This window comes from Chiloscyllium punctatum, chromosome 5, assembly GCF_047496795.1.
Source record: "Chiloscyllium punctatum isolate Juve2018m chromosome 5, sChiPun1.3, whole genome shotgun sequence".
Taxonomy (NCBI): Eukaryota; Metazoa; Chordata; class Chondrichthyes; order Orectolobiformes; family Hemiscylliidae; genus Chiloscyllium; species Chiloscyllium punctatum.
In genome coordinates, this window is record NC_092743.1 from 21,722,589 (window position 1) to 21,749,934 (window position 27,346).

Sequence of the window (27,346 nt, forward strand, 5' to 3'; positions counted from 1 at the left end):
CTCTATTATTGAGTGTAAAGGAATTGGCCGGCCAGACACGAGTATGTTCTCAAATTTGGCTTTTCTCACATTCAAGCCGCGGTTGACTCGACCCCCTCTGTCTATTGTTTAAATCCAGCCAGAAAAGGATCAGTCCTGGTAAAAATTTATTTTAAAAAAAAGGGAGTCAGGGACTCCCATCAAAAGTTGAGGATCTATGGATCGGGGATCCAAATAGAGTTGGAGACTCCACTGACAGGTCGGGGACCTGAATAAGGAAGTACTTCAAATGAGTCGGGTACTCAGATTCATCAAATTGGTGTTGTCTAAACTGATTTCCTAATAAGGAAGTACGACGACACATTATAACAAGACTGCTGAGGGTTTTGGAAAGTTGAGAAGGGTTTGCGGAAATCATTAGTTTTGTTGTTCGTTGTTGGGTTGTTGAATAGTGAACGTCTTAAATCAGGATTATAAAAGGAAGGTTGTTTTAAGATGAGCAATAATATAGACAAGACAGAAGATCAGTCTTCATTGGTGAAACTATTTGAAAAGTATCCAGAAAAGTCTGAAAGACTGCGAAAACTTTCTGGCTCTTCACATAAGACATTGGGTGATGAACAGTAGCCATTGGGCAGCCCAAAGTGCTCAATTGGTTAAATCAGCCCAGTAATTGACTTGGTGACAAAACCTGGGCTCTAACAAAAGAATTGATTAGACTGTGGCAGCAATTTTGTTGTGAAAGCCACAAAGAATCGGTTTTGCATTCATGGCAAGATACTGCCACCAAATTGGGAATGAAATTAACTAATGATGGCAACGTGAAATCTATTTAGGTTCTCAAAAATGAATGTGCTCGAGTCAAAAGTCAACAGAAACAAATAGTCACCCGTGACTAATAAACAAAAAGAACTGTGCAGTACGATGGTTGGCGATGATTAGTGTTCCTATCTGCACCTTGCACCGCCACTGCCTCCCCCACCCGCACCCAACCTGCCAGCAAATCTTAATGCACGCCTGGTTATTCCAGTTCCTGCCATAATCGATAAGTCAAGCACCCCCTGCCCTAACCCCAGAGTTCCTCTCCTGAGGACTTGGGAGATGAACTACCTGCTCCAGGCATGTTCCCCATGAGAGAACTGCTGAATTCACAGGCTGGCGCTGCTGGTCAAATCGCCATTATCCCAGCTTTACTGGCCACGGAAGCCCCATGAAATTATGTCCATTCTCAGTAATGCTCCGGACCACCACAAGGTTCCCCAAAAGTTTAGTTGTGGTGTTTAGGAAATCAACAACGTTTATGATGGCACTGCCCAGGACCAATGGGCCCTTATTCAAAAGATCCTTACCCACACTGAATATGCCAGTTTCACTGAATGCTTTGTTTGTAATGATTTTGCTGCCCTCGTCAATGCCGTGGCTCAGGATCAGCAGCATGATACCCTTGCTGCCACATCTGCCATACTGGCAAAACCTATTGGCTTTACTCGTATCCTCGAACTTCACCCTAAATGTAAGGAGTCTGCTGAAGACCTTCTTGAACGCTTCTGAGAATGTTATGAGTCCTATTCTGGGGATCGAGCTTTGAATTTCCGTGTTGCCAATGCTAAATATAACTCTAGGTTACTGAACTGTCTGCCACCCTTGGTCACCACAAATAACCTGGACTGAGTTGACGCTAACCCCAAACAACTCTATCGTTCCGTTAAGGCTCCGTGGAAACATCAGAGCAAAGACAAGGCGTCAACTGTGTAAAGTCGGAATTTATTGTCCAGGAAGAGACTTCTCAACAATTGTGTTGCAGGAGCATTCCTTCCCCTTTCGAGGCCATGGTCGTGCACGTGGCCAGGGTGGTCCCTCCCAGACAACTCCCTCAGAGCTGTTTCAATTATGGCAACCCATATCACTGGATTCTGACTGCCCGATCCAAGACTGCTTTATTTCTGGCCCTTTTCATTGGGCTTCTAATTGCCCAACGGGGCAACAGGGGGAACGAAAGAGGTGGATGTGGAAATTACCCTCAGGACCCTTATGACAACTGGGGGAAACTCATTAATAATAATAATCTCTCATGCAAGCAAGAGGCAGAGGATGACTCACTAATTTTTCACAAAATGACCCCTTTTCCCAATGACGAAGTAACTTTCCTGTGAAGTCTGTGTCTTACAAGAAGGAACCTACAGTCTTACTTAAAGTTGAAAAGAGATGGTATCCCTTACTGACTGACACGGGAGCCTCAATGTCCTCAGTGAAATCGAACATGAACTTCCCAATCTCTTAGAAGACCCAAAGATTATCTGGCTTTTAAGGAGAAACCTACCATTATCCAGATCCTGTCTATTTTCAAGGCTATTCCCTGGACCACCGCTTTGTGATTACTCCCACATTATCCTGCAATCGAATGGGATGAGATCTGCCATGCGCCTTTCAAGTCAAACTGACCTGATCCCCTGATGGTGTCCCACTTAATTCTGACTCAGTTGAGTGCCAATTGTACGTGTCCACTAAACCCCAATGGTGGTCACTTGACCTTGACCCCAAAAGTTCTGGAAGTCATGTCACCCTTGCTTACAATCAATCCCAAGACCACAAATCCCTTGAAGATTTTTTTCAGGGATTTAATTGGTACTGAGTGGACTGTACAGATCCTGGCTCAGGTCACTGGACAGGAGGGTGAAGCAGATTATGTTCAAATACCTGCTCACCTATGGAAAGAGGCATTTACCTCAGCTCCTCTCATCACCTGGAAGGTCAATCCATCTCATCATGCTAAAGACCTGGGCAATTACCTGGGCTGACCCACACTGCTATCATCTGCAAACACTCCAAGGAGGTATGACTATCCTCTAGTATCCAAACTCTACCTCTCAGTATCACACTCCTGCACCATGAAAGTCGGGACGTCCTTTATTTAGTCCATCCTGATGTATGGGCTGAAACATCCTTCCATGTTGGATTTACATAATGTGAACCCTCTCAGATCGCTCTAAAACGAAATGTTACTCTCCCATCCATCCGTCAATATCCACTGAAACAACAGGTGAGACCTAGCCTCACTGCTCTAATTTCTAGCCTCACTTTCTCTGCCAAGGCATCCTGGTCCCTTGCCAATCACCCTGTAACACACCAATTATGGCTGTCCCAAAACCTGGCAAGCCAAGCCAGTACAGACTGGTTCAAGACTCAAGAGCTAATCACGCTATTGTACAGTCTGTTTATGCCCTGGTCCCAAATCCAGCTCATATTCTAGTCTCAGTACCGTTAGATGCTAAAGATTTTCCTTGTTGACCTGCAACATGCTTTTTTGTTTCTCTCTGCCTCTTCATGAAGAGGGTCAGTACCTACTTACCTTTACTTTTAATGGCCACTAGTTGACATGGACTTGACTACCTCAAGGTTTCGTACGTTCTCCGATCCTTCTCTCAGGCCTTACAGAAACAATAGCAGTCTCTCACCCTCACAGGTGGGTCTGCACTGATCAAATACATAGACAACCTCCTTGTTGCCAGTTTAGATGAAGAATCTAAGTGCTCTGATGTCATCCTCCTCCTCAACTATCTGAAACACCTGGGTTATGTTGTCTCTCCAAAAAAGGTCTTAATTGCACAGCGCCAGGTAAAGTTTCTAGTTTTCATCCTGTCAGCTGACTCATGCTCTCTTGAACAAAGCTGGATTCACTCCTATTGTCAACTTCCCAGTCCCAACAACTGCAAAGCAGTTCTGGTCAACTTCTGCTGATAATGGATCCTTAACGCTGCCCTCCTCGTTATGGTGTTGACTCTTTTTTACTTCCTACAAAAGGTACCTTCAAGCTTTCCTCAGGTGCAATGGCTCAGTTAGTGAGATAAAGGTGGTCTGAGTGTGGGAAAACAAAGTTGGTTGCCAGGAAATATCACTGGACCAAGTAACTGTGAAATAAAGCAGTATTGTGTATTGATTGGTAACTGTCTGAATGTACTATGTGATCACGGCCTGTACATTTCTTTAAGAATAAAATTGTCTTTGTTTGAAGTCACGTGCACAGCTCCTCCGAGGAACACTGACGTGTATAATCAGTGTGTTCCGGACATGAAAAATAAAGAGTAAAGTCTTAAAAGCCAGACTGATTGCAAGTATTTATTGACCAATCACGGAACAGAGACCCTGCCAGGGGTTCACCTTTATTTAACAAATGATACAATGGCATTAGAAGTGGTCTAGAAAGTTCATTAGGTTGATTTTCTTAAGAGATGGGATCGAGTAGGTTGGGCCCTTATTCACTGGAATTTAGAAAAATCAAAGGAGACCTTATGGAAGATGGAGAGCTTTAGGGGCTTGGCAGGGTAGGAGGTAGAAATAGAGAGAGGTTGTTTTACTTTGTGAAAAAATCTAAGACAGAGGGCATAATCTCAGAGTAAACTGTCATCCAGTTAAAACAGAGATGAGGAGGAAATCTTCTCTCAAGAGTACAGAATCAGTAGAATTATTTCCTGCAGAAAGTGGCTGAGATGGACAGATGTTAGTCAGTAAGGAATCAAGTGTTATGGGAATAAGCGGGAAAATGAAGTCGACAAACATCAGATCGGTAATGACTTCATTGAATGGCAGAGCAGACTTGATGAGCCAAATGGCTGACTTGTGCTCCTATGTCTTATGGTCTACATAGGCATCTTGGTATCCTATGCAAAGTATGCAGTTTATTATTGTACAGCTTGTTCAGATTCCATTAAACTATTGCAATCAAGAGATAGTTGCAAATAAATATCAAAACTGCAATACTGCTGGTGGGGCTAATTTGTGTAGTGCAACCTTTAGACCTGAACAAACCATTCTAGCCTCATCTCTCCTTTGAGCAGAATAGATGGATAGTTGGTGGAGAACAAATTTTCACCAAGTATGGAATTGTGTCTGCTGCCAGCATGATATTTAATTTGATTATCAACCAATCACAGGATGCTATTAGTCCACAGGTGTCAGATTATTAAACAAATGCAGAAGATCCAATTCAATGAAGACAAATGTAATTTGTTGTGGAATAAGTTATGAAACTGAAAGTGCCTGATCTGATCCAAGGGAGGACCCTTATGGTGATGCCAAAGGTGTAGTGACTCAGAATGAATCGGAGGAGTTTGATGCCAAAGACAACTAATTTGGTAGGTTTTAAAATACTTGTGGTAGTTAAATGTATTTTTGTAGAATTAATATTCAGTAAGTTGTACCAAAATAAATTATGAACTACATATTTTTTATTAAACACCAAAATTTTAATTTATTCAGTGACTGGCTTGTGATGCCATCATCAGCCATGTTGCAACAAATAACTGAGGAAATAATTGTAAACTTAGGGACTCATTTACAGATTTATTTTCTTTTTATTCACTCTTGGGATATAGGTGTCACTGACTGGGCCTGTATTTACAGCCTGACTGCAGTAGACCTTCAGAAGATGGCTGCGAGCTGCTTTTTTGGCATTGTCCTTGTGCTATAGGTAGATTCACAATGCCATTTGGGAGGGAATTCCAGGATTTTAATCCACTGACAGTGAATGAATAGCAATATACTTCAGAATCAGGATGGTGAATCCCTTAGAGAAGAACTTTCATGCATATATCTACTACCCAAGTCTTTGTAAGTGTAATTATTTGTAGGTTTGCTTCAAGATCTTTGGTGAATTTCTGCAGTGCATCTTGTAGATAATACACATTGGTGCTACTGCACATCAGTGGTTCAGTGACTCAATGTTCGTTGATGCAGTGCCTATCAAGCAGGCTCCTTCATCCTTGATGGTGTCAAGATTCTTATAGGTTATTGGAGCTGCTTCATCCAGGTAAGTTGGTAGCATTCCATTACACCCCTGACTTGTGCCTTGTAGATGGTGGTCTGGCTTTTGGGAGTCAGGACACGAGTTACGTACTTCAGCATTCCTAGCCTCTGACCTGCTCTCGTAGTCACTGTACTTCTATGGCAAGTTCACTTGAACTCTTTGTCAACAGAACCCTCAAGATGTTGATAGTGGGGGGATTCAGTTATGGTAGTGTCACTGAATAGCAAGGTGCAGCTGTTAGATTGTATTTTAATGGAGATGATCATTACCTGGCATTTGTACAGCATACATACTATTTGCTACTTTTTGGATCAACCCTAGATATTGTACAGATCTTGTTGCATTTGGGCATGAACTGGGCAGCATGAGAAGAGTCCTGAATGGTGCTGAACATTGAGCACTTTTTGACAAACATCCTTATTTCTGATCTTACAATGGAGGAAAAGTCATTGATAAAGCAGCTGAAGATGGATGGAATTAGGTCACTACCTTGAGGAAATCCTGCAGAGATTTCCTGGAGCTAAGATGACTAACCTCCAACAACCACAACCATCGTCCGACATGTCAGGTTTGACTCCAACCGTTAGTGAATTGTTACTGAGCAAGTGCTGCTTAATAAATTTGAGATGGTTTTTTTTTGTTAAGCACAAGTATTATGTGGCCTAACGCCATATACCTACGTTTGACCCATACCCTATAACAGGAATTCCCGATGAAGGACTTTTGCCCGAAACATGGATATTCCTGCTCCTCAGATGCTGTCTGACCTGCTGTGCTTTTCCAGCACCACTCTTATTGAATGGAAGAACAGGCTCATGGGGCTGAATGGTTTACTCCTGTTCCTATGTTCCTATAACAGTGTTGATAATACCTTCAAATCACTTTACTGATGGATTGAGAGTAGACTGATGGCACAATAGTTGGTTGGGGTGGATTTGTTTTTCTGTGTACAGGACATTTTTCCAAATTGTCAGGTAAATGCTAGTATTGTCATTGTACTGAAACACCTTGGCGAGGAGTTCTGGAGCACAAGTCTTCAGGACTATTGCCGAAATGCTGTCAGGGCCAGTGCCTACAACTGTTCCTTGATATCATGTGAAATGAACCAAATAGGCTGAGGAGAGGCATCTATGATGCTGGGGACTTCTGGAATAGACAGAGATGGACCATTCACTCAGCATCCCTGGCTGAAGATTATAGCAAATGCTTTTGTCTTATCTTTTGCACTGATAATCAATGATCTAAGAAGCCATTTGTTAAAAGCTTGACATTTTTATACTTTAAAAAAAGTTGAAAAGGTACATTTTCTACTTCAATTAACTGGTTTCTTCAATGACTACTCTTCAGTCATAAAAGTCAGTGTTATACACCATGAAAACTGACCTTTCAGTCCAACTCTTCTGCACAAACCAGATATTCCATCTCCACCACTTCGTCTGGCAGCTTGTTCCAGACACACATCATCCTCTGCAAGAAAGAGTTGCCTCATGTCCATTTTAAATCTTTCCATTTTCACCTTAAAGGTATGTGCTCTAGTTTTGGATTCCCCACCCTAGGGAAAAGACATTTGACCATTCATGCTATCATACCCCTCAAGTTCATAAACCTCTATAAGATTACCTCTCAGGCTCTGACACTCCAGGGGGGAAAGAAAAAAGCCCTGGTCTATTCAGCCTCTTCCTCTAGGTCTAACACTCCAGACCCAGCAACACCTTTGTAAACCTTCTCAAGTTTAACAATACCCCTCCGATAGAAGGGTGACCAGAACTGAAAGCAGTATTCCAAAAGTGGCATCACCAATGTCCTGTACAGTTGCAACATTCAGTTAGCGATCAGGGACATCAGAATGTGACTGTAAGTGAGGCAGGTAGGGGGAACCTGAGTTCAGGAGTGCAGGAGCCTCAGCCTTATCCAACAGGTATGAGATTCTTGCTCCCTGTACAGATGAGGAAAAGGGCTCTGGACAGGATGAGCCAGCTGACTACGGCACCATGGTGCAAAAGGCCATTTAAGAAGGGGGAGCAAAAAGACAAGTAGTTGTTATAGGGGATTCTATAATTAGGGGGACAGATAGTATCCTTTGCAAGCTGGATCGGGAGTCTCGCATGGTGTGTTGCCTACCCGGTGCCAGGGTTCGGGACATCTCTGACCGGCTTGAAAGGATATTGGAGCGGGAGGGGGAGGATCCAGTTGTTGTGGCCCATGTTGGGACTAACAATATAGGCAAAGCTAGGGTGGAGGACCTGTTTGGGGATTATCGAGCACTAGGAAGGAAATTGAAGTACAGGTCCTCAAGGGTCATAATCTCCGGATTACTGCCCGAGCCACGTACCAATTGGCATAGGGATAAGAAAATTAGGGAAGTAAACACGTGGCTAAGGGATTGGTGTGGGAAAGAGGGATTCCACTTCATGGGGCATTGGCATCAGTTTTGGAACCAGGGGGATCTGTACCGTTGGGACGGTCTCCACCTGAACCGATCAGGTACTAATGTTCTAGTGAAGAGGATAAATAGGGTGGTCAGTAGGACTTTAAACTTCTGAGTTGGCGGGGGGGGGGGGGGGGGAAGGGAAAGTGAAAGCAACAGGGAGTATGGAGTTAAATGGAAAGATAAGCGGCAAGATAGCATACGTGCAGGCAGATTTAAACTTGAGACAGACTGGGAAAGCAGCAAAAAAGGAAGGATAACTTAGGACATCTTATGACTTCCAATATCACTAATGATAAGAAAGTTAGCATTAAGGCACTTTACCTGAATGCTCGTAGCACTCGTAACAAAGCAGTCGAACTAATGGCACAGAACATCTTGAATGATTATGATGTGGTAGGCATCACAGAGACGTGGTTACGGGGGGTCAGGACTGGCAGTTAAACATCCAAGGGTTTTCAACTTATCGAAAAGATAGGGAAGTGGGCAGAGGGGGGGCAGGGTTGCCTTGTTAGTTAAGAACAAAATTAAATCTATGGCACTGAATGACAGTGTCGGATGATGTGGAGTCTGTGTGGGTGGAATTGAGGAACCACAAAGGCAAAAAAACCATAGTGGGAGTTATGTACAGACCTCCTAACAGTGGTCAGGACCAGGGGCGCAATATGTACCGGGAAATAGAGAAGGCATGTCAGAAAGGCAAGGTCACTGTGATCATGGGAGACTTCAATATGCAGGTGGACTGGGTAAATAATGTTGCCAGTGGATCCAAAGAAAGGGAATTCATGGAATGCTTACAGGATGGCTTTTTGGAACAGCTTGTCATGGAGCCCACAAGGGAGCAGGCTATTCTGGACCTAGTGCTATGTAATGAACCAGACTTTATAAAAAATTTTAAAGTAAGGGAACACTTAGGAAGCAGCGATCATAATATGGTAGAGTTCAGTCTGCAGTTTGAAAGAGAGAAGGCAAAATCGGATGCAATGGTGTTACAGTTAAATAAAGGTAATTATGAGGGCATGAGAGAGGAACTGACGAAAATAGACTGGAAGCAGAGCCTAGCAGGGAAGACAGTAGAGCAAAAATGGCATGAGTTTGTGGGTAAAATTGAGGACACTGTACAGAGGTTCATCCCCAAGAAGAGAAATATTATCCTGGGAGAGATTAGACAGCCATGGCTGACAAAGGAAGTCAGGAAATCTATCAAAGAAAAAGAGAGATCCTATAAAGTGGCCAAGAGCACTGGGAAATCAGAAGATTGGGAAGGCTACAAAAACAAACAGAGGATAACAAAGAGAGAAATAAGGAAGGAAAGGATCAAATATGAAGGTAGGCTAGCCAGTAATATTAGAAATGATAGTAAAAGTTTCTTTCAATACATAAGAAACAAACGACAGGCAAGAGTAGACATTGGGCCACTTCAAACTGATGCTGGAAGCCTAGTGATGGGAGATAAGGAAGTAGCAGGAGAACTTAATAAGTACTTTGCATCAGTCTTCACAGTGGAAGACACGAGTAATAGCCCAACAATTAAAGGGAGTCAGGGGGCTGAGTTGAGTATGGTTGCCATTACAAAAGAGAAAGTGCTAGAAAAGCTAAAAGGTCTTAAAATTGATAAATCTCCTGGCCCCAATGGGCTATATCTTAGAGTTCTGAGAGAGGTGGCTGAGGAAATAGCGGTGGCGTTGGTTGAGATCTTTCAAAAGTCACTGGAGTCAAGCAAGGTGCCAAGCAAGGTGAGGGCCCATGGTGTTCGAGGTGAGCTACTGGTATGGATTGAGGATTGGCTGTCTGACAGAAGGCAGAGAGTTGGGATAAAAGGTTCTTTTTCGGAATAGCAGCCAGTGACAAGCGGTGTCCCGCAGGGTTCAGTGTTGGGGCCGCAGCTGTTCACATTATATGTTAATTATCTGGATGAAGGGACTGGGGGCATTCTAGCGAAGTTTGCCGATGATACAAAGTTCGGTAGACAGGCAGGTAGTACTGAGGCTGCAGAAGGATCTAGACAGTTTGGAAGAATGGTCCAGGAAATGGCTGATGGAATTCAATGTGAGCAAATGCGAAGTCTTGCACTTTTGGAAAAAATAATACAAGCATGGACTACTTTCTAAACAGTGAGAAAATTCATAAAGCCAAAGTACCGAGGGATCTGGGAGTGCTAGTTGAGGATGCTCTAAAAGGTAAACATGCAGGTTGAGTCCGTGATTAAGAAAGCAAATACAATGTTGTCAATTATCTCAAAAGGGTTGGAATATAAAAGCACTGTTGTGCTACTGAGACTTTATAAAGCTCTGGTTAGGCCCCATTTGGAGTACTGTGTCCAGTTTTGGTCCCCACACCTCAGGAAGGACATACTGGCACTGGAGCATGTCCAGCGGAGATTCACATGGATGATCCCTGGAATGGTAGGTCTAACATATGAGGAACGGCTGAGGATCCTGGGATTGTATTCATTGGAGTTTAGAAGATTAAGGGGAGATCTAATAGAAAATTACAAGATAATACATGGCTTGGAGAGGGTGGACGCTAGGAAATTGTTTCCGTTAGGCGAGGAGACTAGGACACGTGGACACAGCCTTAGAATTAGAGGGGGTAAATTCAGAACAGAAATGCGGAGACATTTCTTCAGCCAGAGAGTGGTGGGCCTGTGGAATTCATTGCCACAGAGTGCAGTGGAGGCTGGGACGCTAAATGTCTTCAAGGCAGAAATTGATAAATTCTTGATGTCACAAGGAATTAAGGGCTACAGGGAGAATGCAGGTAAGTGGAGTTGAAATGCCCATCAGCCATGATCAAATGGCAGAGTGGACACGATGGGCCGAATGGCGTTACTTCCACTCCTATGTCTTATGGTCTAACATGACATTGCAACTCCTATACTCAATATTCTGACCAACAAAGGCAAGCGCACCAACCACCTTCTTCACAAACCTATCTGCAACTCCATTTTCAAGGATCTATGCAACTGCATCCCTATGTCTCTTTGTTTGGCAACATTCCCCAGGCACCCAACCAAGAACTGTCTTGCCCTAGCTTGCCTTACCAAAATGCAACATCTCACATTTATCTAAATTAATCTCCATCTGCCACTCCTCAACCCATTGGCCCATCTGATCAAGGTCCCATTGTACTCTGACATAAAAAACTTTCTTCACTGCCCGTTACACAACCAATTTTGGTGCCATTTGCAAACATACTAACCATACCTTACATATTCACATCCAAATCATTTAGTTGCAATTTCCTGAATATCACCTTCAAGATCATTGTTCTACCTGAGCAAATTAAAATCAAAACAAAAAACTGTCCAGATTGCCAGTTGATCACTGTTTTATTTTATGAAATATAAATGCAGAAGGAAAAAATGCAAACAGGTTTTACTAAGTGCATTCTTTCACAAGGAATAGTGTCTTCCCAAAACAGTTTGATGTACAATTGCCAGATTCCAGTTATGGATTTGTCTTAGTCCTTGACAGTAATTAAATCAGACAGCTACTCGATACAATGTTTTCATGTCAGACTTAGTCATTCATCAATATCTACTTCCTCTAGATACCAATGGCTTTACACCATTTGAGTCTCATTTCTAAGATATAACAAAGTGTTCATTTTGGATAAGTTGTTTCGTATAAAATTTGTATGACTTAAATTAAGATTGACATTTCTACGTCCTGAAAGGACCAATTTTTGTAAAAAAAAAATTGATAGTTTGAAGCCATGGTATACTTTTATATACATTGATATAGAGCTCAGAAATAAAACTGAATAGATTTCTGGCTTCCTTTTTCCAAACTAAAAAAAAGTTAACAGCACTTCTCAAAGCCACACACTCATCCAGACAAAGTTGACTGGTTAAATACTGTCATATATTCAATACTAATGGCAAGAGACAGATATAAAAACCAAAGCCTTTTAATTAACTATTTGTGCACCAAGACCATATGTGGAGCCATTAAACCTTTTCACAAAAATCTTAATGGCCTCAAACAGTTGTTTAATAGAAATCAACAACATAACAAAAACTGTCCAATTCAAAGTGATAAATGACAAACGAATATTGTCACTGTAATAAATATTAGATTATTTCACACTTAATCTTTCATGTGGCACACATATTTAGCGTCAACATTCTGCAGCATACTAACACTTGGCGGAAGGCTAAACTGCTGCACAGATGGCAAACTGAAGTAGCAGATATTCATTTCGTACAAGTTGAAAATAAATTGTCGAAAATTCAAATGAAAAACATTGATCCAGGTGTGTGCACTGCATTAGTGGATTGAGTTAGGGATGTTTGTTGAAAGCCAGGTAAGAATGTTCACATATTTCGAAAGGGAGCTACAATGAAACGCAGTTCAGCACATTATTTAAAAACATAACAGCAAGGAAAATAACAAAACCCTCGAAATAAAACCGGGTGGGGGAGATAGACAGCCGCAACTCTCTTCTGTATACAGTACCTTGCTGACGAAAACAGTGTACACAACGAAATGAAGCTACATATACACACACAGGCGTTTCACTGACTGCAGCCTTTGCAATTGCAGTAAAGTGCATCAACGAGACGTTAACTCTCTCACAGTAATATATACACACATATATATATAACCCAGGCCCGAATACACTAATACTTCAAAACCGGGCCCGAATACACTAATACTTCAAAGAAAGATACACCTCTGGTGATTCCCTTCTTGCCCACGTCCAAAATAAACTGTGGTCAAGGAGAGAAAGAGGAAAGAACACAAAACTCCAAGGTTTACATCGGCCGTACTTTGGTTACGTGTAAGAATAGAAACGAAAAAAAATTGTAAAGAAAATAAGTCCTTTCCCCCCCTTCCCCTCTCCACTCCTTTCTGAAGGGCCGGACAGAGACGAGAACAAGGACTGCGGGGAGACAGCCGGCGCCACTCTCCATCCTCGCCTCTGAAACTTCAACCACTCGCCGCAGGATCGACCGTCAGCTACCAAATATCTCCACTCCCAACAAACGTGGAGTCAGACTGGGAGGGGAGAAAATATGTATAAAACCTGCATTTCTTTATTCTTCCCCAAAATACAGTAACACCACCTACTTTCTGTTGAGTTGAGTGGAGGAAAAAAAAATTCGTTGCTCCTTAAAAGCCGTTAGACGAATCGTTCTCCCATACACAAAGCCAATTTTGATTTTGGGGAGGTGGCGTCTCTTAAAAGAGGGGGGGGGGGGGGGGGAGTCGGGAATGGGAAGATTTAGATTGCGTCCGCGTTTCTTGGCGAGCTGCTGTCTGACAGAGTGCAAAGGAACAGCAGGGGGACCTCCCAACAGCAGCAGCAGCAGTCACTCCCTCCTCCTCCCGCCTCTGCCTCTCTCCCGTCCCAACGGTTGCGGCTATCCGCACTGGCCGCTGGGAAACATTTTCACCATCCCAAGATGGCGCCTGGAAAGAGAGAGGTTTTGGGGGGGGGGCGGGAGGGGGGAGAGAGAGCGCGAGAGAGCACCATGCCCCCACCCCAGTATTTACTCACTGTTCACAGCCTTCAAACCGCATCCTGACCAAAATAGAAAACTTCGACTGCCGCACTTCAGAAAGTCCCACACCACGCTTAGAGCTCTTATTTAATGTTCAAAATATCTTATTCTGAATCGCGAAGGTTTCCCTTCCAACACGGCAATATATTTTTTTAAACTAGTGATTGCAACTGTCACCACATTCGTTTTCTTTATAACAGTGACACTGGTTGTAATGGTAACACTGTTGCTCTTGCAGATGGTTACATAGATTTGGAGCCGCTTATTCTTCTTCCTGAAAGTTTCCCACAAATTAAGGGGTAAGGCACACAAGAAGAGGTCTTTGATTTTTTTGTTTGAAAAAAAGAGTACAGTGTTTGGAGATAAAAGTATTGCCAAAGGACGCTGTAGAAATTGTTACTAGAATTTAATCTGACAACTGTGCACACTTTCCTTTGTGTACCAAACAGTTTTGGATCTAATACCTTGGAGATAACACATCCTTCCTATCCACAAGCTTTACTTCCTCTGTCACAATTCTGAGTCATGCTTTTGTGTTCATATTTGACATTGGAATTTTTCATGGAAATATTAGAATGAGTGGAACCTGTCAATAATTATCAAGAGAGGCACAGGGATTAAGGAGGGAATTTTGAGAATTGAGGAACAGGTCACTGGAGGCACGGTGAGGTATAAGGAGCTGAGTAGAGTCATAGAGATGTACAGCAGGGAAACAGACCCTTTGGTCCAACCTGTCCATGCCGACCAAATATCCCAACCCAATCTAATCCCACCTGCCAGCATCCGGCCCATATCCCTCCAAACCCTTCCTATTCATATACCCATCCAAATGCCTCTTAACTGGTGCAATTGTACCAGCCTCCACCACTTCCTCTGGCAGCTCATTCCATACACGTACCACCCTCTGCGTGAAAATATTGCCCATTAGGGCTCTTTTATATATTTCCCCTCTCACCTTAAACCTATGTCCTCTAGTTCTGGACTCCTTGACCCCAGGGAAAAGACATTGTCTATTTGTCCTGTCCATGCCCCTCATAATTTTGTAAACCTCTATAAGGTCACCCTAAGCCTCCGACGCTCCAGGGAAAATAGCCCCAGTCTGTTCAGCCTCTCCCTATAGCTCAAATCCTCCGACCCTGGCAACAACCTTGTAAATCTTTTCTGAACCCTTTCAAGTTTCACAACATCTTTCCAATAGGAAGGAGACCAGAATTGCACGCAATATTCCAACAGTGGCCTAACCAATGTCCTGTACAGCCGCAACATGACCTCCCAACTCCTGTACTCAATACTCTGACCAAGAAAGGAAAGCATACCAAACGCCTTCTTCACTATCCTACCTACCTGCGACTCCACTTTCAAGGAGCTATGAACCTGCACTCCAAGGTCTCTTTGTTCAGCAACACTCCCTAGGACCTTACCATCAAGTGTATAAGTCCTGCTAAGATTTGCTTTCCCAAAATGCAGCACCTCGCATTTATCTGAATTAAACTCCATCTGCCACTTCTCAGCCCATTGGCCCATCTGGTCCAGATCCTGTTGTAATCTGAGGTAACTTTCTTTGCTGTCCACTACACCTCCAATTTTGGTATCATCTGCAAACTTACTAACTGTACCTCTTAAGCTCGCATCCAAATCATTTATGCAAATGACAAAAAGTAGAGGGCCCAGTACTGATCCTTGTGGCACTCCACTTGTCACAGGCCTCCAGTCTGAAAAACAACCCTCCACCACCACCCTCTGTCTTCTACCTTTGAGCCAGTTCTGTATCCAAATGGCTAGTTCTCCCTGTATTCCATGAGATCTAATCTTGCTAATCAGTCTCCCATGGGGAACCTTGTCGAACGCCTTACTGAAGTCCATATAGATCACATCTACTGCTCTGCCCTCATCAATCTTCTTTGTTATTTCTTCAAAAAACTCAATCAAGTTTGTGAGACATGATTTCCCACGCATAAAGCCATGTTGACTATACCGAATCAATCCCTGCCTTTCCAAAGACATGTATATCTTGTCCCTCAGGATTCCCTCCAACAACTTGCCCACCACTGAGGTCAGGCTCACCGTTCTATAGTTCCCTGTCTTGTCTTTACCGCCCTTCTTAAACAGTGGCATCACATTTGCCAATGTCCAGTCTTCTGGCATCTCACCTGTGACTATTGATGATACAAATATCAGTAAGAGGCCCAGCAATCACTACTCTGCTTCCCACAGAGTTCTCGGGTACACCTGCTCAGGTCCTGGGGATTTATCCACCTTTAACCGTTTCAAGACATCCAGCACTTCCTCCTCTGTAATCTGGACATTTTGCAAGATGTAACCATCTTTTTCCCTACAGTCTATATCTTCCATATCCTTTTCCACAGTACATACTGATGCAAAATATTCATTTAGTATCTCCCCCATTTTCTGTGACTCCACACAAAGGCCGTCTTGCTGATCTTTGAGGGGCCCTATTCTCTCCCTAGTTACCCTTTTGTCCTTAATATATTTGTAAAAATCGTTTGGATTCTCCTTAATTCTATTTGCCAAAGCAATCTCATGGTCCCTTTTTGCCCTCCTAATTTCCCTCTTACGTATACTCCTACTTCCTTTATACTCTTCTAAGGATTCACTCGATCTATACCTGGCATATGCTTCCTTTTTTTGAACCAAACCCTCAATTTCTTTAGTCATCCAGCATTCCCTATACCTACCAGCCTTCCCTTTCATCATGACAAGAGTATACTTTCTCTGGATTCTCATTATCTCATTTCTGAAGGCTTCCCACTTTCCAGCCGTCCCTTTACCTGCGAACATCTGCCTCCAATCAGCTTTCAAAAGTTCTTGCCTAATGCCATCAAAATTGGCCTTTCTCCAATTTAGAACTTAAACTTTTACATCTGGTCTATCCTTTTCCATCACGATTTTAAATCTAATAGAATTATGGTCACTGGCCCCAAAGTGCTCCCCTACTGACACCTCAATCACCTGCCCTGCCTTATTTCCCAAGAGTAGGTCAAGTTTTGCACCTTCTCTGGTAGGTACATCCACATACTGAATCAGAAAATTGTCTTATACACACTTAAGAAATTTCTCTCCATCTCAATCTTTAACACTATAGCAGTCCCAGTCGATGTTTGGAAAGTTAAAATCCCCTACCATAACCACCCTATTATTCTTACAGATAGCTGAGATCTCCTTACAAGTTTGGTTCTCAATTTCCCTTTGTCTATTAGGTGGTCGATAATACAATCCCAATAAGGTGATCGTCCCTTTCTTATTTCTCAGTTCCAACCAAATAACTTCTCTGGATGTATTTCCGGGAAATCCTCCCTCAGCACAGCGTGTAATGCTATCCCTTATCAAAAATGCAACTCCCCCTCCTCTCTTGCCTCCCTTTCTATCCTTCCTGTAGCATTTGTATCCAGGAACATTAAGCTGCCAGTCCTGCCCATCCCTGGGCCATGTTTCTGTAATTGCTATGATAGCCCAGTCCCATGTTCCTAACTATGCCCTGAGTTTATCTGCCTTCCCTGTTAGGCTCCTTGCATTGAAATAAATGCAGTTTAATTTATTAGTCCTACCTTGTCCCTGCCTGCCCTGACTGTTTGTTTGACTCACTTCTGTTCTCAACTGTACCAGTCTCAGATTGATCTCTTTCCTCACTATCTCCCTGTACACAATGTACAAACCACAAATTATTCTTAACTGGCCTCTGAAATCTCATAGCAAGCCACTTAGTTGTATATAACCACTACTAAGTCTAAGAGAAGGAACTGAATTGGATGGACCACTGGCATCAACTTAGGCAAAAAAACCATAATAGCAAGCCCAGTCTGATCAAAAGTCCTCCTTACAAAGATTTGGTGCACACATCAAAATTCGGTGAGCTGTGCCACAGAAGTGTGGCCACTTGTGGGAGTGACGTAAAATCTCCCTAACAGTAACCTCTCACTGGGGTGGAGCTTAAGGGAAGAATTAAATGGAGTTTGTCAGAAAAAAAAGGAAATAATTATAGGAGATGTATAGATCAGCAAAGTCAAATCAGCAAAATAACCTGAATGTGGAGTCTGTAGAATATTCATAATTTCTTTAAATAGCATGTTCTTCAGCTAACTAGTGAACAGGATATATTGCACCTGGTATTGTATAATGAGATAAAATTAATTAACTAATTAAGAAAAGGTGCCCTTCAGTAGCAGCAATGATAATTTTGAATTTTATTTCAGGGAGAGAGGAGTAAGTTTGAGATTTCCTAAAAAAATTACATGGGGCAATTCAAAAAGTTTAAAAGCAGAGCTGGCAAAACTGAATTGGCATACTCGGTTAATAAAGATGCAGTGGCACAGATTTCAGGGATATTACAGAATAAATATATTCCAAAGTGTGAGAAAAATTTTGAAAATTCTAGTATCCATGGATAATGAGAAATGTTAAAAGTAGTATTAAACTTAGAAGAAAAAGCATGTAATTGTGCAAACACAGTGGCAGTTTTGAAGATTAAACAATAGAAGGAGGGAAAGTTTAGATATAAACTAGACAAAAATGTTTAAAAAATCAAGACTATGTTTTTCTAATTTTTTTAAAAAAGTTAACAACTTGAGCATTGGTCCTATAAAAAGTCAAGTGAAGAATTATTAATGAAAAATAAAGAGATGGTATTTTGCATTATAGAGGATACAAGTAACATTTCAGAAGCAGCTATAAATCACGAAATAAAGGAAGAAAGAACGCAGGAAAATTATAATCACAAGAAAAGTGGTACTGAGTAAATTATTATAGATGTGGGCTGACAAATGCTCGCATCTTGATGGACTTCAAGTTGAATCATGGGTTTTAATTTTCCAAAGCTCTGCAGGAAACCACAGACCAGTTAGCTTAACATCTGTGATAGGGAAAATGTCTGCAGCAAGTCATTGCAGGGCACTTGGAAAAATTCAAGGTAATCAAGCTGAGTCAACATACTTTTGTGAAAGGGAAATCATGTTTAACGATCTGTTGAAGTTCTTTGAGGAAATAACGTCCTGTGGATAAAGGGGAACAAATGGATATACCAGATTGATATTTCCAGAAGGTATTTGATAATGTGCCATGTCAAAGGATATTATGAAAAATTAAAGTTGATGGTGTAGGGGATAGAATGTTGAATGGAGAGAAAATTGGCTGGCTAACAGGAAGTAGAAGGCATCAACAAGTCTTTTTCAGATTTGTAGAAAGTAACAAGTGTGTCTCTCAGCAATTGGTGCTCGGATCTCAATTTTTTGCCTAGAAATATCGAAAATAGGAGCAATAACAAATGGTGTGCCTCTTAGGAATTGGTGCTGTGATCTCAGCTTTTTGTGTAGAAATATCAAAAATAGGAACAGGAATATGCCATTTGGCCCTTCGAGCCTGCTGATTGCTGATCATCCAACTCAATTATCTGTTTCCTCTTTTCCTCATATTCTTTGATCCATTTAGTCCCAAGTGCTATAGCCAGTTCCTTCTTGAGATCATACAAAGTTTTGGTTTTAACTGTTTTCTTTGGTAGCAAATCCCACAGGCTCACAATTCCCAAGGTGAAGACATTTCTCCTCATCTCAGTCTTAAATGGTTTACTTTGTATCCTTAGACTGTGACCCCAGGTTCTGGACTCCCTATCATCAGGAACATCCTTCCTGCATCTATCATTCTGTTCAAATTTTATAGGTTTCAATGAAATCCCCTCTGATTCCTCTGAACTCAAGTAAATATAACCCAATCAATTCAACCTCCTTCTACATTAAATATAATCCCAATCAATTCAACTTCTCCTTCTACCTTAATTAGTTTTTACAGTTTTGGATTACTTATTACTTTGGTTAGACCCTCAGCATGCAATTCTTATACCTATCATGATATTCCAGACATTTGGTTTGTCTCCAGCAACACCTTATTTTTAACTTTTGTTTCTGCCTCATTTAATTGGATCATCCCTTCGCTTGCTATTCAGCTGTTGACACTTTATTCACACTGTCTGACGTTCTTGATCACCTGCAGAGATCTATTATTCAGCCTGTCGACACTCCACTCACATTATTTGTATGATCTTTTGATCTTTCTACCCATTGATTTCTCTGCCTATAAATTCTGTGCCTATGTGCTTCTGTCTGACTTCACCTGAGGAAGGCGCAACACTCTGAAAGCTTGTGATTCAAATAAACCTGCTGGACTGTAAACCGGTGTCGTCTGACTTCTAATCTTGTCCAATGCAGTCCAACACTGGCATCTCCACATCACACATATCTAGACACCTCATGAAAAAATTCAGTCAAACCTTTGGACATGATCTCCTCTGACTGTCTTTGAATAATCCTTTCCTAGCAGAGATTAATTCTGTCATCAGAATACCTCCTAATAGTTTTACAACTGCAGTTAAAATCTCTGGCATATCATTTCCCAGTTTATCTCTACCACCTTTCTTGAATAATTGTACCACATTAATAGTTCTCTAGTTCTTGGCCACCTCTTCTGTATCCAGGGAAAATTTGAAAACGAATGGCAGGGTCCCTGCAATCTCCTCCCTTGCCTCCACCAGTAACCTTGGATATATCTTACCTCAGCCTGGATATTTACCCAATTCTAAGACCACTAAAACTGCATGCAATTCCCCTCTCTCGATTGCAATTTGTTCAAGTATGTCACATCTCTGATTTCTGTACCCACACTGTCCTTCTAATATTGTTAACACATGTAAAACCTCACCTATATATTCTGGCTCTACCCACAGACTTACACCTAGGTCCCCAATGGACTTCATCCTTTCTCGGTTGTCCTCTTGCCCCTAATATAATTAAAAGATGCTTTTGGATCTCATCTTATTCACCAGTGTCTTTCTTGCCCCCTATTCATTTTCCTTTTTTTTTAAGTAACCCTCTGCTCTTTCTATATGCTTCATTGGCTTCTGGTGTTTTGAGCCCACAATATTTACTGTAAAATTTAATTTTCTTTCCTTTCCAATCTTGTACATTCTATGATATAGAGTCATAGAGTCATAGAAATGTACAGCATGGAAACAGACCCTTCAGTCTAATCCATCCATGCCGACCAGATATCCCAACCCAATCTAGTCCCACCTGCCAGCACCCGGCCCACATCCCTCCAAACCCTTCCTATTCATATACCCATCCAAATGCCTCTTAAACGTTGCAATTGTACCAGCCTCCACCACATCCTCTGGCAGCTCATTCCATACATGTACCACCCTCTGCGTGAAAAAGTTGCCCCATAGGTCTCTTTTATATCTTTTCCCTCTCTAAACCTATGCCCTCTAGTTCTGGACCCCCCGACCCCCAGGAAAAGACTTTGCCTATTTATCCTGTCCATGCCCCTCATAATTTTTGTAAACCTCTATAAGGTCACCCCTCAGCCTCCGACGCTCCAGGGAAAACAACCACAGCCTGTTCAGCCTCACCCTGTAGCTCAGATCCTCCAACCCTGGCAACATCCTTGTAAATCTTTTCTGAACCCTTTCAAGTTTCACAACATCTTTCCAATAGGAAGAAGACCAGAATTGCACGTAATATTCCAACAGTGGCCTATCCAATGTCCTGTACAGCCGCAACATGACCTCCCAACTCCTGTACTCAATACTCTGACCAATATAGGACCAAACGCCTTCTTCACTATCTTATCTACCTGCGACTCCACTTTCAAGGAGCTATGAACCTGCACTCCAAGGTCTCTTTGTTCAGCAACACTCCCTAGGACCTTACCATTAAGTGTATAAGTCCTGCTAAGATTTGCTTTCCAAAAATGCAGCACCTCGCATTTATCTGAATTAAACTCCATCTGCCACTTCTCAGCCCATTGGCCCATCTGGTCCAGATCCTGTTGTAATCTGAGGTAACCCTCTTCGCTGTCCACTACACCTCCAATTTCGCTGTCATCTGCAAACTTACTAACTGTACCTCTTATGCTAGCATTCAAATCATTTATGTAAATGACAAAAAGTAGAGGGCCCAGCACTGATCCTTGTGGCACTCCACTTGTCACAGGCCTCCAGTCTGAAAAACAACCCTCAATCACCACCCTCTGCCTTCTACCTTTGAGCCAGTTTCATATCCAAATGGCTAGTTCTCCCTGTATTCCATGAGATCTAACCTTGCCTATCAGTCTCCTTACTGAAGTCCACATAGATCACATCTCCCGCTCTGCCCTCATCAATCGTCTTGGTTACTTCTTCAAAAAACTCAATCAAGTTTGTGAGACATGATTTCCCACGCACAAAGCCATGTTGACTATCCCGAATCAGTCCTTGCCTTTCCAAATACATGTACATACTGTCCCTCAGGATTCCCTCCAACAACTTGCCCACCACTGAGGTCAGGCTCACCGTTCTATAGTTCCCTGTCTTGTCTTTACCGCCCTTCTTAAACAGTGGCACCACATTTGCCAACGTCCAGTCTTCCGGCATCTCACCTGTGACTATCTAGAGTTCTATATAATCTTTAGTCCCATTCTTCACTTTTACAGGGGTAAGTTGGCGCTGCACTTTTACAATAGACAATAGGTGTAGGAGTAGGCCATTTGGCCCTTCGATCCAGCATCACCATTCATTATGATCATGGCTGATCAACCACAATCAGTATCCTGTTCCTGCCTTATCCCCACAACTCTTGATTCCACTATCTTTAAGAGCTCTATCCATCTCTTTCTTGAAAGTATCTAGAGATACTGCCTTCTTGTGCAGAGCATTCCATATATCCATTACTCTCTGGGTGAAGAAGTTTCTCCTCAACTCTGTTTAAAAGTCCTACTCCTTATTTTTAAACTGTGTCCTCTGGTTCTGGACTCACTCATCAGCGGAAACATAAAATTATTAAAAGATTGGACACTCTGGAGGCAGGAAACATATGTCTCAATCAGATCCCCTCTCATCCTTCTAAACTCAAGTGTATACAAGCTCAGTCAATCCAGTCTTTCAACATATGATTGTCCCGCCATTCCGGAAATTGACCTTGTGAACCTTTGCTGCACTCCCTGAATAGCCAGAATGTCTTTCCTCAAATTTGGAGACCAAAACTGCACACAATACTCCAAGTGTGGTCTCACCTCTCCAGCTGCAGAAGGACCTCTTCACTCCTATACTCAGTTCCTCTTGTTATAAAGGTAAAAACAATGACTGCAGATGCTGAAAACCAAATACTGGATTAGTGGTGCTGGAAGAGCACAGCAGTTCAGGCAGCATCCAACGAGCAGCGAAATCGACGTTTCGGGCAAAAGCCCTTCATCAGGAATAAAGGCAGTGAGCCTGAAGCATGGAGAGATAAGCTAGAGGAGGGTGGGGGTGGGGAAAGAGTAGCACAGAGTACAATGGGTGAGAGGGGGAGGAGATGAAGGTGATAGGTCAAGGAGGAGAGGGTGGAGTGGATAGGTGGAAAAGAAGATAGGCAGGTCAGACAAGTCAAGGAGACAGTAACTGAGCTGGAAGTTTGAAACTAGGATGAGGTGGGGGAAGGGGAAATGAGGAAGCTGTTGAAGTCCACATTGATGCCCGGGGGTTGAAGTGTTCCGAGGCGGAAGATGAGGCGTTCTTCTTCCAGGCGTCTGGTGGTGAGGGAGCAGGGGTGAAGGAGGCCCAGGACCTCCATGTCCTTGGCAGAGTGGGAGGGGGAGTTGAAATGTTGGGCCACGGGGCGGTTTGGTTGATTGGTGCGGGTGTCTCGGAGATGTTCCCGAAAGCGCTCTGCTAGGAGGCGCCCAGTCTCCCCAATGTAGAGGAGACCACATCGGGAGCAACGGATACAATAAATGATATTGGTGGATGTCGGTTGGATGCTGCCTGAACTGCTGTGCTCTTCCAGCACCACTAATCCAGTATTTGGTTTTCAACATCTGCAGTCATTGTTTTTACCTTGTTGATTTTAACCCAACTGCGAATCCTCTTGCAAGGATGCCTGCCTTGAAGAAGTTTTCCTCCTCTCTCTACAAGAATCTCAGGGAGTCCCTCTCCCACTGCAACTCCCAGGTCATTTCCTCTGCTCTGAAGCTCTTCAACCATGTTGTGAAACAAACTCGGTACCACAGCCACATTTGCTTCCTCAGTGCATGCCTCCGTAACCAACTCATCCCACACGGACTCCAGACCACCTTTAAACCAGCAGAGTTCAGACCCGAACAGGACAAACAGTACAGACTACAGATTCAAAAACACCAGCTACAGTTCTCCTTCAAGATCCTCCGCTCCACGCTTGCAGCAATGCGCCGTCACCTAACCTCTCTCCAGTCATCCCTGCCACAGCTGAGGGCCACACTCTCTCAGAATTGTAAAGGACCCACTCTGTACTACATCCTCAGGAGAATTCATACTCTAAACAAACAGTATTTCAATTCCATCTCGAACATCAAAAACTGTAAGTACAACAAACTTTTATCCACCCACCTCCATAATCAGCGCACCTCAAACATTCCAGAAGATTCCCCTGGCCTCGGAAACGCCATTAGCCATGCAGCTGACGCAGCTACCACCCCCACGCTGAGTGATGATGTCACTTCCGCCCACATCATGGCCACTCCCACAGCCACTTCCGGCCCTCACATCATCGCTGATGCCACACGCTCAGTGACTTCCCCTACTGCCATGATCACCACCACTTCCGCCTCCACCAGCACCACTCACCTGCATTTTGCTGACACGCCCCCCACAGACCCCACTGCCACTATCCCCACACCCCAGAACCCCGAGGGCAACATCACCCCAGCTCATGCCTCCACCCCCATTCCCCCCACCATCACACCCACTCCAGGTACTGGGTCCGACCCCACTCCCAGTTCCACACCCACACCAGATCCCAGCTCCCAGCCCTGCCGAGTTTTCACCATTCCTCCAGACCTCCCACTCACTGAGGACGAACGATCAGTCCTCAGCAAAGGACTCACCTTCATCCCCTCCGTCCACGCATCAATGAGTTTAATACACGACGTGACATCGAACAATTCTTCCGTCGCCTCCGCCTCCGAGCTTACTTTCACAATCAGGACTCCCACCCACCTTCCGAGGACCCCTTCGCCCACCTCCAACACACTGCATCCACCTGGACACCCCGCGCTGGCCTACTACCTGCCCTCGACCTCTTCATTTCCAACTGCCGCCGGGACATTAACCGCCTCAACCTGTCGTCCCCCCTCCCCCACTCCAACCTCTCCCCCTCACAACGCGCAGCCCTCCAATCCCTCTGCTCCAATCCCACCCTCACCATCAAGCCAGCGGATGAAGGGGGCGCAGTGGTAGTCTGGCGCACTGACCTCTACACTGCTGAAGCCAAACGCCAACTCGAGGACACCTCTTCCTACTGCTCCCTCGACCATGACCCCACCCCCCCATCACCAAACCATCATCTCCCAGACCATACAGAACCTCATCACCTCAGGAGATCTCCCACCCACAGCTTCCAACCTCATAGTCCGGGAACCCCGCACTGCCCGGTTCTACCTCCTTCCCAAGATCCACAAGCCTGACCACCCTGGCCGACCCATTGTCTCAGCATGCTCCTACCCCACTGAACTCATCCCTACCTACCTTGACACTGTCCTATCCCCCCTAGTCCAGGAACTCCCCACATACGTTCGAGACACCACCCACGCCCTCCACCTCCTCCAAGACTTCCGTTTCCCTGGCCCCCAACGCCTTATCTTCACCATGGATATCCAATCCCTCTACACCTCCATTCGCCATGACCAGGGCCTCCAAGCCCTCCGTTTTTTCCTCTCCAGACGTCCCCAACAGTACCCTTCCACTGACACTCTCATTCGTTTGGCCGAACTGGTCCTCACCCTTAACAATTTCTCCTTTGAATCCACTTCCTCCAGACCAAAGGCGTAGCCATGGGCACACGTATGGGCCCCAGCTATGCCTGTCTCTTTGTTGGCTATGTAGAACAGTTGATCTTCCGTAATTACACCGGCACCACTCCCCACCTCTTCCTCCGCTACATTGATGACTGCATTGGCGCCACCTCGTGCTCCCGCGAGGAGGTTGAGCAATTCATCAACTTCACCAACACATTCCACCCTGACCTTAAATTTACCTGGACTATCTCTGACACCTCCCTCCCCTTCCTGGACCTCTCCATCTCCATTAGTGACGACCGACTTGACACTGACATTTTTTACAAACCCACCGACTCCCATAGCTACCTGGATTACACCTCTTCCCACCCTATCTCTTGCAAAAATGCCATCCCGTATTCCCAATTTCTCCGCCTCCGCCGTATCTGCTCCCAGGGGGACCAGTTCCACCATAGGACACACCAGATGGCCTCCTTCTTTAGAGACCGCAATTTCCCTTCCCACGTGGTTAAAGATGCCCTCCAACGCATCTCGTCCACATCCCGCACCTCCGCCCTCAGACCCCACCCCTCCAACCGTAACAAGGACAGAATGCCCCTGGTGCTCACCTTCCACCCTACAAACCTTCGCATCAACCAAATCATCCACCGACATTTCCGCCACCTCCAAAAAGACCCCACCACCAGGGATATATTTCCCTCCCCACCCCTTTCCGCCTTCCGCAAAGACCGTTCCCTCCGTGACTACCTGGTCAGGTCCACACCCCCCTACGACCCACCCTCCCATTCTGGCACTTTCCCCTGCCACCGCACCTCCTCCCTCACCTCTATCCAAGGCCCTAAAGGAGCCTTCCACATCCATCAAAGTTTCACCTGCACATCCACCAATATCATTTATTGTATCTGTTGCTCCCGATGTGGTCTCCTCTACATTGGGGAGACTAGGCGCCTCCTAGCAGAGCGCTTTAGGGAACATCTCCGAGACACCCGCACCAATCAACCAAACCGCCCCGTGGCCCAACATTTCAACTCCCCCTCCCACTCTGCCGAGGACATGGAGGTCCTGGGCCTCCTTCACCGCCGCTCCCTCACCACCAGACGCCTGGAGGAAGAATGCCTCATCTTCCGCCTCGGAACACTTCAACCCCAGGGCATCAATGTGGACTTCAACAGCTTCCTCATTTCCCCTTCCCCCACCTCATCCTAGTTTCAAACTTCCAGCTCAGTTACTGTCTCCTTGACTTGTCCGACCTGCCTATCTTCTTTTCCACCTATCCACTCCACCCTCTCCTCCTTGACCTATCACCTTCATCTCCTCCCCCTCTCACCCATTGTACTCTATGCTACTCTCTCCCCACCCCCACCCTCCTCTAGCTTATCTCTCCATGCTTCAGGCTCACTGCCTTTATTCCTGATGAAGGGCTTTTGCCCAAAATGTCGATTTCGCTGCTCGTTGGATGCTGCCTGAACTGCTGTGCTCTTCCAGCACCACTAATCCTCCTGTTATAAAGGCCAGCATGCCATTAGCTTTCTAAACTGCCTGCTGTATCTGCATACTTGCTTTCATTGACTCATGTACAAGAAGACTTGGATCTCGTATTTCCCTTTTACCTAAATTGACTCCATCTAGATAGTAATCTGCCTTCCTGTTCTTACCACCAAAGTGGATAAACCACACATTTATCCACATTAAACTGCATCTACCATGCATCCGTCCACTCACCGAGCCTGTTCAACTCACCCTGTATTCTCATAACATCCTCCTCACATTTCACCCTGCCACCCAGCTTTGTGTCATCAGCAAATTTGCTAATATTACTTTTAATGCCTTCATCTAT

At 44.1% G+C, this 27,346-nt stretch overlaps 1 protein-coding gene across 3 annotated transcripts in view; it reads right to left on the minus strand.

Annotated features, from left to right (window-relative positions):
• LOC140476938 (focal adhesion kinase 1) overlaps positions 1–13,531 on the minus strand; it is a 556,498-nt gene extending 542,967 nt beyond the window's left edge. For 2 of the 3 annotated variants that reach the window (XM_072569910.1, XM_072569911.1), the window contains exon 1: positions 13,286–13,531. The gene's annotated coding sequence lies outside the window, so the exon portion shown is untranslated. Of the gene's footprint in view, positions 1–7,165; positions 7,250–13,285 lie in introns of those variants that run through there. The other variant, XM_072569912.1, reaches the window with a different exon arrangement.
• Between the last annotated feature and the right edge of the window lie 13,815 nt (positions 13,532–27,346).